Source organism: Struthio camelus, chromosome Z, assembly GCF_040807025.1.
Source record: "Struthio camelus isolate bStrCam1 chromosome Z, bStrCam1.hap1, whole genome shotgun sequence".
Taxonomy (NCBI): Eukaryota; Metazoa; Chordata; class Aves; order Struthioniformes; family Struthionidae; genus Struthio; species Struthio camelus.
The window spans coordinates 76582424-76593053 of NC_090982.1; the positions used below are offsets into that span (position 1 = coordinate 76582424).

At 44.2% G+C, this 10630-nt stretch overlaps 1 long non-coding RNA gene across 2 annotated transcripts; it reads right to left on the reverse strand.

Moving 5' to 3' along the window:
• Positions 1–6605: 6605 nt before the first annotated feature.
• Positions 6606–10269, reverse strand: LOC138064798 (uncharacterized). 2 transcript variants are annotated; one of them, XR_011138052.1, is made up of 3 exons: positions 9902–10269; positions 8721–8844; positions 6606–6804 (listed from the first exon to the last, which is right to left on the reverse strand). It is a non-coding gene; the product is annotated as an uncharacterized lncRNA (long non-coding RNA). The 2 variants fall into 2 exon arrangements; XR_011138053.1 differs by having other exon boundaries at positions 8721–8847.
• Between the last annotated feature and the right edge of the window lie 361 nt (positions 10270–10630).

The following is a 10630-nucleotide window of genomic DNA, read 5'->3' on the forward strand; positions in this document are numbered from 1 at the left end:
TCGTATTCATTTTGCAAGTCTTTTTCATCTTCCTGCTGGTTTCATGTTAGGTTGGGGGGGATAGTGGGGTTTTGTCCCCTTTACAGCTAATCTGGTAAGAAAATCACCTTTTTTTTTTTTTTTTTTTTTTTACCTCTTCCAGTAAGAGTTTTAAAATTATTTCATGTACAAGACAGAGGCCTACAGTATTCATTACCAGCTTAATTTTGCTTAAAGGTAGAACCTCTGTCTGCAAAAGGGGGAGTTTGCATTAAGCGGATCCCTGAACCTCTCTGACGGGTTTGGTGCAAGCCACGGCGGGTTTGCGAAGGGAGACGCTATCTTCTGTCGGCTGCCTGATCCGAACAGGGGCAGCGGGACAGGTAGCTTTGGGGATCTCAAGTCCTAGCTTGTGCTTTTAAAAAAAGCAAAGCCTCACAAGTGCTACCAGATCATAAATCTTAACAACGAAGGTAAATTCGCTACGCTATAGGGGATGATTTAGCAAACATCCTCGCCTTCGTTGCTATAATAGAGGAAATTTTAAAAGGTTTAACGTAGCGGGCTGCTTTGTTCTGCTGAGATTAAGGTACCCTTCTTCCCCTTGCCTACCACTGCAGCTCACAGAGACCCAGAGGCCTTGTTTTGAGGCAGTTCTGGATGCTCCTAGTCTTCAGCCAGCTCTCACTGGCTGCTTAGAGTGAAGGTCGCTATCCATACCCTGAACTCCAACCAGTGTCTCAAGGAAAAATAGATACTATTCAGGGACTCATTTTTTTTAAATAACATTTCCTCTGATGTCAAACATGGGATTTAAAAGATAAATCCAGAGGCAAGAATATATATTTTTTAATTTTACAGCCCTTGAGATTTACATCCTCCTCTCCTGTGTTTGTAGAGATGACATTACAGCGCTCCTATCTGAGATGTTAGTGAAAACTGCCATGCATGATGCTTTCGAGATCCACATACGCTTCAGGTGAAACCGGCATAAATTGGCTATAAAGGACTGGTAATTGAGAGCTCATGTGTTCATGCCCATTTCTCCTACAAAGTGAAGATATGTATTAACTAATGTGTTCTCTGTGAACTGGACTGAATCTGTAATGAAACAAAATAAAGCACCCTTTCACATTACAAGCTGCAAATGGTTAGTGTGTGTCACATGTATGCAATAGCTGAAGGATTCATCTGTTAAGTGATTTCTGAGTATTTTTCCTAAGGTTCTGGCCTACACCAGCTTGTGGAACAGAACTTAAAGAATTCCATCAAGCCTCATTTCTGCCTAAATCGGCTTCAAGCAGTTTGGCTAGTCAAAGGCTGTTACATCCTCGTTTCCCCTATTGTGTCCATCTGTCTTTCTATATGGAAGGGTGTTTCCAGATTCAGAGGAGTACAGACTTCTTCCAAAAGAAGCAGCTCATTCATTCTGTGGTAATGCTAATGTTTACAACAGTTTAATTACTCAGGAAATCAGGAGTTTTCAAGTGCTGTATAAGTGTCCAGTATAAAAGTGTGCTTTCAGGCGTGTGTAGGAGGTGGCCTTCTCGAGTAGGAGGGGAGGCTCTTTGGATGGGGAAGAAGCACTGGATCAAAACCACTGCCCAAGTTCATCTCTGAATAACGTGGGGGGAGCGCCCTCCCATTGGGTCTTGTTTTTTTTGGGTCTACAAAGCAGCAACACTTAAGCACTGTGAGAAGTCCAGGAAAATAAACGCCTGCTGGCTCAGCCAAAAGAGCTTCTCTAGAAATGGTGAGAAGAAAAGCTGGCTCCTAAGCAGAAAGGATAGAGAAGGAAATGATGATGCGTAGTAGCCTTTGTTTTTTTTCCCCTTCCTTTCTGTACTTACAAACAATTCATCGTTTCTTTTTTTCCTCTCAACTTTGGACTCCGGTCTTCTCAGTTTCTTCTCTTTTCCCTATTTCACATCTTGGTGGTTTCCTCTTTCATGCTCATGAACAATCTGCATGGATTCCCAGCCTCAGCTGTTTCCACTCTTGCTTTTTTGTTACTAACCTTTTTCTTCCTTCACTTCTACAGTCGCTCAAGCTCAACTCAGCTCCCCTCTTCTCGACTCGCTTTCGCTTCCTCTGTTCTCTGATTCTCTGCTGATGCTTTGAGGAACCAACCTTTCTTCGACAAACAGTTTTGTCAATACCAAAAACTGAAATCTGATATCCTGCAGGTTTTGGCTTTCTGGTTGATTGACTTAAAGGAATCTGCTTTCTAATCAAGAACTCCACCGCAGCTGGCTTTCTGCTATGGCTTATAACACACGATTTGTTAAGATGAACAGGAATTGAAGCTAATTTATCTCAAAGCTGCTGTCTGCTTGTTTCGAAAGCTAAGCTGTTGTCCATGCAGCAGGGTGGGCATACAGTTGAGGGTAATGATTTTGCCAGTAGTCTCATGTAAGTAGATCTCGTCCCTGTGTTAATGCTCTAAGAACTTGCTCTCTCCCACTGGAACTTTTCCTATAGTGAGAGATATATATACAAGATTAATTTTCCTTCTGAGTTCTCTGTTAAAAAAAAAAAGGGTTGAGCTTGTGCTGCAGCTTTGAAGAGCATCTTCTCTACTTGGCCATCTACTTCATTGAAGTTGTAGAGATTTAAGTTATTTGGAAAGTTTCTTCCATTTGATTAAAAGGGGAGAAGTGGGAAAAGAAAGAGGCACAGATATACTTACAGTGTGATCACATAAACCCTATTTTCCTGGCAAAATAGACTAAAATGCTTTGCTTTTTCATTTTTACTTTCTTGATTCCCAATACATCACTCAGTTCCTTCCCATCTGGTATATACTTGGATAGGCTTTGCCATCATCTAATGCACAGTCTGTCAGGATTTATGGTGCGTTCCCATTCTCTGCCCCTTCCTTTTATACACTTCTTCAAGTCTGTGGGTTTTTTTCCTTTTCCCTGAGATTGATCTTGAAGGCAAATGTTACAAGAAGGCTTTGGTGGCTTACTGTAAAGTGCTCTCTGTGCAGCAGGATTGGTGTTCTTCAACCCAGTTCTCCATGGGTTTCCCATGAAAGGTATTGGTGGACCTGTCTAGAATGAGTTCACCTTCTGGGAAGTTTTCTTGAGGCAGTTACCTTGCGGCTTGGTTTCAGATGCTGAACGTGTTCCACGCAGCAGCACAAAGCAGAGTTACAAACGTTTACCAGGTCCATAAAATGACAGAGAGTCTTTATAGGCTTTTCTTTGTTTTCTGTCTGTGCAAATGAAACCAAATCATGTCACAACCAGCTTTGAAAATTCTGCTGCGACTCTAAGCTCCTGAGGACCTCGGTCACTTCTGAAGATAAGATTGAGCTAGGTCACGTAAGTTTTGCAATGCTAAATAGAGCAACGCAGCGCCTACATGCCATTAAAAATCTCAGGCCTTGTATTCAGAGGACCTGCAGAAGAAAATTAGCAAAACCAGGTCATCTCTCCAAGCGACAGTCTCCCAGTAACCCACCTCAGCTGTGGCAGTTAGCAGAGCCCTTGGCAGAGAATTCACACTGGTGTCTGAACAAAAAGTGGTCCAAGGGGGTTTTCTCTCCTGTAAAGGTCTGAGATTCCTGATGCAGTTAATTTTATGCAATACTCTTATGACGTGTCAGAAAGATCTTGTACAGATGTATGTTTTATTACTCTTTTTTTCTCCTTGGGAAAGTGGAGTTGGCAGTGGGTCAGAGGCTAGGAAGGCTTGCTACTCCTCAGGTGGTGTGGGCGATGCTCTCTGTCCAGGCAGGCTCTGCACCTTAATAGCCCAGTGGTGGAGCTGAACATCTTTCCTGGAGATTTCTCTCCTGGTGAACATGCCCTGTGTGTGCCAGGGACACCTGTGGGGTAGCGGAGACTCTCTGAGCATGGCAGCAGCAACCGGAGAGCTGTACGTACAGAGGTCTCCTTCCGGCCACCCCCTGCAACCAATGCACTGCAGATGTGCCTGGGTCCGTGTTCATGCCTGTGTGCATAGTCAGCTCTTCACAAAGGTTTCAGTCAGTCATGAAAATACCACGTAATAGGGGTGGACAGTTGTACCTAAAAGAGGGGAGTGTCTGTGACCTTCCATAACCAGGAACGTGTACAAATAAAACAGAACTGAAATAAAATGGAATTGTACACATATTTGGAGTAACAGCTGAGGTCTGTTTTATTGGATGTGCTGCAAACAGGAAATGGAGCAGAATTCACTGAATTACTAAATTACTTTCTGCAAATATGTTGCCAGATGTTAGGCACTAGCTATTGATAGCTTCCTTCTGAGATCCAGCTCAAGATTTACACACATTTTAATATAGCAAAATCTGAGCCATTCAGCCAAAGACATGCAGAATCCCTTTTGCACAAGCAGCATTGACGTACAGAGGAATATGCACACAGCATTTATAAGTAAGTATTTAAACTCGCTTCTTGCATTTTTCTTAAAGAGAAAGCAAAGTCTACTTTTGATCATACAACAGTATCCTTTTTTTTTTTCCTTCCTCTATAGAGAATGGAAAGCGCATGCTGCCAACATCACATATGGCTGGCAGTCAACGCAAGGGTTAAGGATTTGTGAGCCATGAACAGCAGAAATGTCTGGCACATTTTCATTTACTCTGTGCAGTGAAGGGGAGAGGCAACCATTATTTGAGCCATAATTGCAGTGCATCTTTGGAAGACAATTGCTTAAAAGATAACTAAAGTTATGAGCAGGTTAGCGACTATCCTGCTCTTAGCATGTCTTTCAGGTTATGTTTATCGGCTGCACAGAAAGAGTTCAGAAACATGGGAGTTCACCCTGTGGGGTTACAGTAATGAATGGGGTTCGAGTCTGGTACTCAGCCCTTTTGTCACACAGTCAGATGAGTCCCAGCTCCCCCAACATCTCTCTCCCTCAGCTACTCAGAGCTTCCACGTTTGCCTCTTGAAGATTTCAGATGCGCAGCCAACTGTCAAGGCTGTCCTTGAAGCTCCTTTCCTTCCAAGCTTGTCTCCTCTCCAAATGCTGGGAGCCCCACGCCTGTAGGCCTAAATGTGGCTTCCTGCACTCAGCCCTGGAGGTCTGGAACGATTGCAAGAAAACTGCACCTATTCTGTTTCCACATGAGGCAGCCTCTAGTGAATACAATGGGGCTGTCAACAAACACAGGAGACAACCAAGTGACAGAAAATATGGAAAAGACTGAAGGACTCTTCTTTGCCTCAGCTTTCCCAGGAAAGCCTGCTCCTCGACCTCTGTGTGTCCCCCGATAATTTGGGATGGAGAGGGGCAGCCAGCAGAGGGAAAGCACCAGGGTGGGGACTACTCAGAGAAGCTGAAGTTTCAGTCAGAATACCAAACACGAGAAATGTAGGACAATTACACAGCATCAACACCAAGTTAACCCTGTTCAGATACAACTACCAAAGCATGAAACAAAAGAAGTGAAAGGTTCCCAGTCTCTTCTTGGCCTCACATCAGTGTCTTATATAAATGGAAGTATCAAGGCACACAGTGGTGCAGCATGAACTTTTATTCCCTGTGGGGATCTCTCTTACAGCACTGTCTATTTGTTCCTCTCTGATTTACACCATGCTTTTCAGCACAGGTTCTTAGCATCTCTCATTTTTCATTTCAACCTTATTTAAGACCACTGACAAATTGCCACCTCCATCTGACCTCCCTCTGGAAGATAACAAGGTTAACATCACTCCCAAACTGAACGGCTGGAGCAGCTGCAGGATCACTGCCTTTCAGTTCTCTGACAGAAGAAGAAACATTAACTGGAGTCATTTATAGAGAATCAGCAAACAAGGAGTCAAAAAGCAAACCCAGCTGCAATCTCAGTTTCCTCCTAAAGTGTTGAATCATATCACAATTTGTGGTAATTGTTTTTTAATTTACTTAAGTACCTACCTAGGTATGTAATTAAAAAGCATGTAGGTGTTTCTTGGGATTTCTTTGGGAATCACAAACCACTTTCAGTCTTACACGTTGTCGGCTTTGAGTCACAGGTGTGGTGAAGCAACCTTTCTGAAGACCGTAAAAACCTTTGGAAAAAGAAAGGGAAAGCTTTAAAGCAGGTGTGACTTGTTGGTGTAAATCATGATTTACAGCTGCTACTAGAAACTGGAGGAGCTCCTGCAGCCTAAAGTTTCTGGGCATGTTAGAGCAGTTGAGAAGGGGATGGGGTGGTAAGTGCAGATGGACCACAGCACTCTGAGGAGCTAATGGCTTTGCAAGTGCTTGCTGCCTTTGCAAGTCAGGTCCTTGTGCTTTTACTGCCTCTGTTCATGTGGATATGAGTTCTCCTATAGCTAGCTGGCTTTTATCACAGGATAGGCTAGGCACATTCTTCAATAAGGGCTTAGCTTCTAGGTTGCTGAGTTTTCTAATGCATAAGCTGGTCTTTTTACTTAAGTTTTAGATAAGATACACCCTCTTTTCATGCTCCTTATGTTTAAGACTGAAGAGACAAATCTTAGCCTCTCATCTGTGTTTTCTCTAAGCAAGTGACTTTGCTTCCTCGTTAGCTTTCATGTGTGACCTCCTCTTTTAAAAAAGAAAAAAAAAGAAAGGCTAAAATGAACAGTGTAACATGCAAGTCAAATATTCCAGGTTGTGGAAAGTTGTTGGGATATTTCTTTGTATTTCTACATCTTCTTCACTTGCCTTGTACTGAGATAACTGAGTTTCTCCTTAAAGCTGTAAAAGCTTGTAAAGTGGCTGTTAACGAAGGTGACTTTGAAGATGAAGAGAGGCTGCTAGTAAATCCCGTCCAGTCTCCTGACCGAAGGCTATATCTGTTTCCCACTGTGTGCGTCCCAGGTTTTGGCTAAATCAAGTTTTTCCAGTAAGACATCCCTATATGAGAGAGAGATATGAGAGATGCTAAGAACCTATGCTGGAAACCATGGTGTAAACTGGAGAGGAACAAATAGACAGTGCAGTAAGAGGGATCCCCACAGGGAATAAAGGCACTGTGTGCCTTGATACTTCCATTTATAAGACACTGATGTGAGGCCAAGAAGAGACTGGGAACCTTTCACTTCTTTTGTTTCATGCTTTGGTAGTTGTATCTGAACAGGGTTAACTTGGTGCTGATGCTGTGTAATTGTCCTACATTTCTTGTGTTTGGTATTCTGACTGAAACTCCCAGCCATTATGCTGTGATGTTTTCCCTGAGAAGATGCATTTATGTTGTAATTAAGTCGCCTCACAACCTTTTCAAAAACAAACTGAACAGCTTAAACTCCTTAATGGCATGTCAGTACAGAAGAGCAGACATGCTATACTGGCACAATTATCCCAGTAAAATACAGTGCCAGCCACTGTTGGAGCTCCCCACAAGGACACCTCTGTGCTGGGATAGGAGTGGTTTTTCTTTTGCTTTTCTCTGCAACTTCTTCCAAAGGGCCCTCAGCCCAGGGGGTTTTGGGGTGGGCAAGGGACTGCCAATCTTCTGCAGCAGCTTCACTCTGGGTGCACATCAGGAGCCAGCCCCAGGGGAGATTTTCCAACCTGGTTGGATGTAAAACTCGGGCTTTCACAAGGGCTAAGGAAAGCTCATGATGGCCCCAGTCCTTCCTGTCTTTCTAGGTAAGTCCAGCCCCCTGGGCCCTGTTTAGACCCCGCTAAGGCCCAGGTAGCTCATAAGAATCATGAATTAAATTACTATAACATATTTTCAATCCTACTTAGATTGAACAACAATCCTAGATTTAAAACTCAGGGATACAGTTGCCTCAGACTTTTTTTTTTTAAACATTAAGAGCAACCTGAATATAAAGACATGAAAGTTCACTGGAACCTGTTTCAGCCTGTAAGTGGGTCACAAGACACTGCATAGTTGAGTGAAATAACACCCACGCAAATCAAATAAAAGAGAAGCTAACCTGTATTAAAAAAAAAAAAATTTCTGGATGCCTTAGTCATAGATGTCGTAGCCATGAAATATTCAAGAGGCCAAGCACTTAGTGGGGAAACGGCCGCAGAGGATGCCTCCAAACCTAAGCACAAAATTATTATACTGACATTAGCAGGTAAATCGCTCCCCTCGATGCTCCAGGGACCTGCGATACATGCAATTTCAATTGAAAATAATGGAATTCATGAGCGTGAACCTGGGAAGCGGTGTCTAGTGACAGCTTTAGAGGAGAAAATCTAGCCAAAAATATCTCATATACAAGCCTGCTTAAAAAAAATACACCTGGAGGGTAGGTAAAACTAAACAAAATCCTGTGCAGTGACCAGCTGATATTGCTAAAAGATGGATGCAGCTGCAGAGATCACTGCAAAGTGGAGCGGAGCTGTAATCTAAATAGCTTGACAGGAGGTGTAACCTGTGTTCCTGGTAATCACAGCACAGCCCAAACCTGTGCAGCAGTTTGTCTGTAATTACACCAGGCCTACAGGGCTCCTCGAGCAAGTTTTATGTATTTTAGGGGCCGGGCCTGTCTGCTAGGTGCCTGCAGGTGGGTCACTGCAGGTGAGTAAGGCTGAGGAGCGAGGAGAGACTGGAAATCACCTCCCCGGTGGGTCTGGTTGTGGGAATTCGGTACGGAGGGGGCTGGCTGGGAAAGGGGTGAAGGAGGTGGTGAGCCCCATCCTGAGCCCCCGGAGGGGATAGCTAACACGCTAATCTTGCTGAGCGGACTGAGATGGGATCACGCTGTACGGGTTGGTCTGGGCTCTGCTGGCTTTGTTGGCTTCTGTAGTCAGCTCCTGCGCTCAAGCAAAGTCTGGCTTTCTCCAGCCAGATTTGCTGAGCCCCCGTTTACCTGCGCGGCGGCGGGACGAGGGACGGCCGGGGTGGGATGGGAACTGGGCTTGGCACCGTGTTACGCTGCAGGCTCCCTGTGGGATGGTCGGTGAGTCACTCGGTTTCTCCTTACCTCTGCTTCTCTGCTGGGAAATATAGGGGAAAAAAACCAGAGATAACTCAGCTATTCTCTTGCGCTGGGCTTGTCCTGTTGATGTCCCGTTGGTTTCCTGGTGTAAGCTCTTTTAGGAGAGACAGGTCTCTCTTCCCATATGAATGCATCATACCCATATGAGTGCATGTTTACAGGCTTCTGGGTGCTACTCAGGTGGAGAGGGACCCTCTCCTCCCATCAGCACTGCCTGCAGTTCCTAATTGACAATAGAAACAGAATGGAATAATTTCGCAGTCAGTGAAAATGTTGATAAAATGGTAGCGACTGGCATATAAAACAGCAGGGACCTAAAATTATTGGTGTCTATTATAATGCTTTGCATGCATTGTCCTGGCAACATAAGTGGATCTTCCTCAAATAGATGGTTTCCCACCATCTGTTTGTCTGAGCCTGAGCTCAGACTGATGCAACAGTCCAGGAGCAAAGCTGCTGCCACTGCTTCCCCCACCTGCACTATCTAACCCAAGCCCCTGCACCCTAAAGGCATGAACACATGTGCTAGCGTCCAGACTGGCTGAAGAGGATGACTTTTTGTATCAAAATTTGGGACACCTTGCTTCTAACTGAAACAAATGCATTATTGGGTCATTTCTCCTTACTTGTCAAAACGGCTTCAGGTTTGGCATCAGCTTAGGGGCAGCCCTGTCAATGCTTCCATGGTCCCAGGATGCACATGTGACAGTGAAAGTGCAATTAGCTGGGCTTTTCTCATCAAGCTGCTGTTGGGCTCTGTTTGTAGATGCTGATGAGAGCACAAAATATTTTTATTGCCTATAAATATGCGCCCTGAAATCTACAGGAAGTTCGTTTTTATCAGCCGAAAGCCCACTTCGGGAGGAAAACTAAACCCCTTGCCCTTGAAATAGCTTCCAAATTCTAAAAACAGCATATCTATCTAGCTAGCTCCCTTAGTTACAGAGCATTAATCACTGCCATATTATACACAGCATGTAAAATTTAAGTAATAGAATCGCTGCCCCCATAGCCATATTTGCAACTAAAAGCTGATAAATAGAACCACTGACCTCAGCTGGTCGATTTAACCCGATGAGTCATGGTCTTGGGGCCACATATGCTTCCTCTGCTAATAATTCTTGTTCCTATTTATTTTTTTGAAGTGCACTGGCATACTGCGTACCACAGAACAGCTTCTCTAATGGGCAGCTCCAGAAATAGCAATATCCCATTAGTTCTCCTTCCTTTGTAAGGATTTCACAGTCGCTATTTATCCTGCGCAGAGCCAGAGGATCTCAAAGAGGTGGGGGCAAGACTGCTGGGAGAGAGGGAGGCTGGCGAGAGTGAGACCGTCTAGCAGTGATTCCTCTTAAAGTTCTCCATTTCCAAAGCACCCTGGTATCTTCTTGCTTTTTGCTTTACAGGGAGCTAAGTTGTAGAGAAAGGCATAGCAGAACTGGGGCTCCTCTGCTTCAGCTGCTGGGAGAGTGATATCTATGCCATGACCGATGGATCTGCCCACAACAATAGCCTTAGCATTGCTCACAATGGGATTGTTTCACTGCAAAACATTGGCCATTTCAGCTTGGCTGAACAAGAGATAGACTTGAATCACAATCAGGGTGTTGTTTTAGTGGTGCAGGTGGTCCATAGTAGACCACTTGTCTTGGACTAGGATCCCCCTGGGCTAGCTGCTGCACAGAAATAGAGCAGAAAAGCCCTCTTACTGTTCCAGTCGGTCCTAATTTGCATGCAAGTTAATAGTCACATTTGTAATATTTAAATTAATGCCATCAGTC